This window comes from Ptychodera flava, chromosome 9 (assembly GCF_041260155.1).
Source record: "Ptychodera flava strain L36383 chromosome 9, AS_Pfla_20210202, whole genome shotgun sequence".
Lineage (NCBI taxonomy): Eukaryota > Metazoa > Hemichordata > Enteropneusta > Ptychoderidae > Ptychodera > Ptychodera flava.
Genome location: NC_091936.1, coordinates 4,373,436 through 4,379,043, shown reverse-complemented (window position 1 = coordinate 4,379,043; position 5,608 = coordinate 4,373,436). Strand labels below are relative to the sequence as shown.

Sequence of the window (5,608 nt, the reverse complement as noted above, 5' to 3'; positions counted from 1 at the left end):
GGATTTTCGAAAAACAAAGCCGGCGAATGTTTTTCTTTCTCCGGTGCTTTTAAATGAGCCCCCACAAAAAAGATCAGAAAAGAATTGTAGAAATTTGAGAGTCCGACTATCTGTCCACGAGGCACGTTCTGCCTTAAACAAGGTAAGAATTTTATTTAGACTAAAGCACTGTAATTTTTCTGGTCAAAATTTTACAAACATTAATATTGATAAATCGTTCATACACAGAGATATAGGTTGGGGGCAGTTAAGATGATGAATTAAGCAAGAGCGCCGTGACAACCTGCAGAGTAAACGATTTTCCGGGTTCTATATAAATAACAAAATACTCTCAGGAAATCGAGCAGGTGACACAAATATTTTAACACGTTTGTCAACTTGCTTTTTTCTACCTGATGTTTTTTAAAATTTTCTAGGTAAAAATATCAATATTACAATAATGTTTTCTAGAATGGCACATGCAAAGTCAATTAAATTGTAAACACTGAACAGTCCTCTAAACAGTCCTCTACACTCACTTTCGACATTAACGAACCATTTTCTTAAACATATGCAGCATTATATATAATTGCCTGAATATATGGGTGTATGTGCCCGAGAACCCGTGACAATTTGCCTGACGCCAGGAGGGCAAATTGTCACCTGCTGCGAGGACATATAAACCCATGTATTCAGGCAATAATATTTTTATTACATGCCTCTTCACGGTTAACGCTATATTACATTTAGTTGCATGCAGGGCATTTTCAAACAATTTTACCATTATCGACCAGCATCAAACTGATTTTAACAAAAGTCCAAATTGCAGTGCGCGCATGAATATTTTACATCTAGCGTTGAGCGTCTACTTTTACGTCGTAAACGTCGAAGGGCTTCACTGGACCGGGTAACCATGGAAACCGGTCAGTACATCGTTAATCAGCCCGCTAATTCCCCGGATGTTTCTATTCAAATCAATGCACTGATTTGCACTCACGTCGAGGCATGTAATAAATCAATAAACAATAGACCGTCCATCCATACTACAAAGTTGATAAACATTTCGTGGCAAAGGAGAGATGATTTAAAGGAACATGGATCCCTTTATCCAGAACAGGTGTGTTCTTGTAAAACGGTTACAAGATCAAGCAACAAATAAAGTAAAAATATACAAAAGAAATTAATATTAATTAAAAATCCATGAGGATTATTTGGGATGGGATATTTGTATTTTATTTTAATGTAGAAGTGACAAAAAATTGATATGTCATGAGTTATAATTTTTGTACAGCAGAAAATATTTTTCAAAAATGCTCAACAATTAGTACAAGCGATTAACAACTACCAAGTCGAAGTGAGACTTGCCAGCGGTATGAACCTCAATTATTTACGATCGCAAGCACAGAAAGAGAACGTAGCCAACTCTTACCGGCTTGTCTGTCTTTTTATTCTGAGCAGTTTACCTCTGCCCGACTGCTGACTCCCTCCAACGTAATTTAAGGGCACATTCTCGCCTCCAGTGAAGGTTAGGAATCTATCCTTTGTGAAGACGGCTGAAAATACATAGAAATCATACTGTTGAGCATAGTACATAAGAGTATGACACAGACTGACAGACAGACTACACTTTCACGTCAATGGAATTTATTCAATCGTTTTGTGTTATCAGTGGTATACCTGATGCACTGACTCTCTTCCACAACTTTGGATCCGCCTCTTTCCCTGCCATTAGTAGTGTGAACAATTTCCAAAAATGAAGCCGCCAGCGGAAATCTTCCCCCTTCGTGCATGACCAATACAGGCATATCGCTAGCGTTGCAAAAGGCCGTAATACCAGTACTTCAATCATATTCAGTGGTGGTGGCATTACTGGGCGCGCAATATACTCTTCAACAAGGCTGTACTGATGAGAACGATGGATTTTTGCAGATTCTTGCCCCACGGATCCGTATGTTTGACTGAAAGTATAGACGAATAGGCGGGGCTTCTTAGCTAAAAATATAGAATTTTCTCAGTACAGTGATGACAGGAACCAAGTAATCAGGAGTATGGAACACTGTTGTGCGGCTTTGAAATGTTTTCTATGCAACAAGTGTTTTAATCGACTTCTTCAACTTGGTTTTTATTTCACAATTGCACTTCTTAATCATTGAACCATTTCCTGACAAACATATATTTAAGGGTATTTTAAAAGTCCCCATGGCTAAATAGGAGCATGGTATGCCAATTCCCCGGGCTGCACAACTCCTAAAGTGTTATAATATTTATATCATATTAATGTTTAGAGGCTATTCTTTTTTGCCTTAAGCCAAGAATGTGGTAATTGGCCCAGTGCAACTTAACAGTACCGTACCGTTAGAGCACAGGCTTCAACTCAGACAACATTATACGGCTAGCTATATTGACATGTCAATAGTGTTTTTTTATGAAAGCATTCACTTACTTGAAGACAGCGATTACAATGTTGAGCAGAAGAACATTAGACATGACTAAGAATATGCCGCTCAATATTGGCACCAACAAGGCATAATTTTGTGATTCAGGGCATCTTTCAATGTCAGGATCTGAATTCGCCAATGAGATGTTCCTCGTACATCCTGGTGTAACTGTATGAGAAATATTGGAAATGATTAAATACAAACATGATACGGAAGGTCAACATCTTTATAGGCACAGCAGAGCAAAGTGTTTAATGCCAAGCCCTCTTAGTATAATTTTTTGTACTTTAAAAAATCGAAATCATATTGATCAACCGTTTATTTTGTGAAAACGGTAATAACATACACTCTCGCTGTCCTTTGTAAACAAATTATATATCTTAAAAGTTCTACTTAACAAATCTGCTGTTCTAACAATTACATGATGTATATAGCTCTTGACTTCTTTTGCTTCTTACCTAGGAATAATTTGCCCAACTACCAAGTTGTGCGAAAAGTTGATGACTCAAGTACTACGTAGACTTAGTCTTGCCGTTCATTGGTGAGAATTAGTAAGACTTGTTGTTCACCGGTTAGAATCAGTCTGGTCAATTCTCACCAGTGAACAACAAATCTGGCTGATTCTCACCAGTGAATGACATGCATGATGCATTCTCACCATGAGAATTTCCCATTTCACTAGTGAGAATCTGTTATCATATTTGATTCTCACAAAAGAGTACATTTCTCACTGCTCATTTTAGTGAGAAATAAAAAATCACTGATAGCAGTGATAAAATTATGAAAAGATTCTCACCGAGTGAGAGAGCATCACTTTTTCGCTCCCCTCTCGCAATTATTTTCCTATGGCGTGGTCATAACAATTTACAATGACTATGGCTTTTTCCTCACACCCAAAGATAACTAGTACAAAAGTGGGGCTCACAAGTCGTAGAGGCGATATTTTTCTGCAGCTCGGTAACTGTCTGTCAGGGGCAAGACTTTATTTTGACTTTGGTTATGATTTTAATTGGGCACCAAGGGGCACGTTAGGGTACCGGACTTACTATCAGAGGATGGCGAGTTCGAGACCCCGTTAGTCTAGAGTAACGGACTCACTGTCGGAGGTTTGTGAGTTGACTCCAGCACGGTGCTGTGCCCTTGAGTAAGGCATTTTACTCCTTATTGCTCCATTGTAGTAATGTAGTGTAGTGGATATGGAGTACTCATCCTGCAATTGGGCCTTCGCCATTTGGATGTCGGATTGCATATATTATCATGGTACTCAAAATAAAGAGGCAACTTTCTGAATCACTTATTGTATGTGAAGTTTATCTTCCCCTTTCTTAAAGACGGGATATCCCATTGTTCACTGTATAAGCACCCTGAACGCTATGGTTTACAATGACAACAGTTACTCAGACCCTCATCCATTATTAACATAATTGCACAACACATTATTTCTATAGCTGAATAATAGTACCGAGATAATATATTTTCGAAACTCCCTGAGGGTGTTTCACAAAATGGCCAACGGACTATGATTTCGGTTGGTGAACGTACGATTGGCGTGTTCATTATTTGTACATTGTGTGCAATACGACTAAGTGAACTAAGTTGACGCCGATGATGGAACTGTTGCTCACCTTCAGTCATCTCCATTTGTATTTCTCCGAACGTCTGCCAAAACGGAACAGTAATTACGGATAGAATGGTGTTCAATGAAAGTACGTCATTAGGGAACAATAAGACATGGTAAGCGATGCCAAAACTGATGAAGTAAACGACGAAAATCATAAGGAACGGTGGCAAGTCTCGAATCTGAAATAAAAAACATAAAATTCCCGATCTATTCCGACTGTCTCATGAGTAATCTTAGACTTGGTTCAAGTCGGTGAATTTCTATAAAAACTCATTTGCAATAGTTTCTCGTGTGTCTCTCCTTTTTCATAAAACCTAATTGGAATTTGGCAGCCCTTTTGGTTTTCCTAGCGATTGGACGCGCTACCTTTAAGTCTGCGCAGTAGTGAGTTAGTTTCCGCCGGATTCATCGGAAGAAACTCCCCTGTATATCATTCACCCCACTCACGGTTTTCACATGAAAACAGAACACAAATCATCGCTTTTACCACACTCAAACATTCACAAAGTCACAGAGTTGAAACAAGTCTAGAGTAATCGGTCCTGTGTAAGCTTTGGCTCTGAGGGTCGTTGATTTTTATTTTGTAACACCTCTGTTAGTTCTCCAATGAATTTCAAACTAAGCATTCAGTGTTTTTCACGACAAACTGTTATTCATTTTTCATTGAATGAGGAGATTACACACTCGTACCTGACGATTGATGAAGTGATTAAGCAATCTCTTACATATTTCATCATTTGCAGTTTCGCGTCTAGTATAGAATAGGTGTTAGTATAAAACTTTTATTGCGATTCTCATATAGTTTATTATTTGTCGTGAACAAAATGTAACAAATACGTTAAATAATCAAACTAATTTGAAAATTCTGCTAAACTTATTCACGTACAATGACAATGCATAAATATAGTCTGAGGAAAACATTCAACCTAAACATTGTTAGTTTCTTTTTAAAAATGAGTCATCAAAAGTTTTCACTTGATGGAAGGTACAGTTGCTATGTCTGTCAAAGATTGATTAACATGCGTTCTTTGACGTTATATATCCTTACCATCATCAGTCGAATCATTTCCACCTTTGGTCCAAGGTACTGCCAAATTGTAGCAAATCGTAAGAAACGGATATACATTACTACAAGTGACAGAGTGTACAAAGCTCTTGCTATGTAAAAGCGCTCTTCGTCGACTGTTAGTCTTACAACGAATCCAAAGACGTACAGAAGCACCATTATCCAATCAATACTGTTCCAACAGGACATAAAATGTTCCCATATGGTCGCCAAACAATCGAGGATGTCATTTCCATCTAGTGCCGTTATTAACTGGACGGAAACAGAAAAAAAAAAACATTTTAAGGGGCGTAGGACCCAACACAGCGTATTTTGCGGAAATCACTTTTTTGCAAATATTCATTCAATTTTAATTTGTCAACCCAAGATTAAAATATTGGTTGAGTTCACCGATTAGCTTTTCAAGCAGTCATAAATTGCGTCATAAAGGAGTGTTAATTCTTGCAAATGTATGCAAATCCCTCGATTTCTTGGCTTCCCGTTTCTCTTAATTTCAAGGTTTCC

The 5,608-nt window shown here is 37.9% G+C and overlaps 1 long non-coding RNA gene across 1 annotated transcript; it reads right to left on the bottom strand.

The window, feature by feature from the left end:
• Positions 1–1,408: 1,408 nt before the first annotated feature.
• LOC139139571 (uncharacterized) lies at positions 1,409–2,585 on the bottom strand. Its single transcript, XR_011553812.1, has 3 exons — positions 2,423–2,585; positions 1,657–1,937; positions 1,409–1,532 (listed from the first exon to the last, which is right to left on the bottom strand). It is a non-coding gene; the product is annotated as an uncharacterized lncRNA (long non-coding RNA).
• Between the last annotated feature and the right edge of the window lie 3,023 nt (positions 2,586–5,608).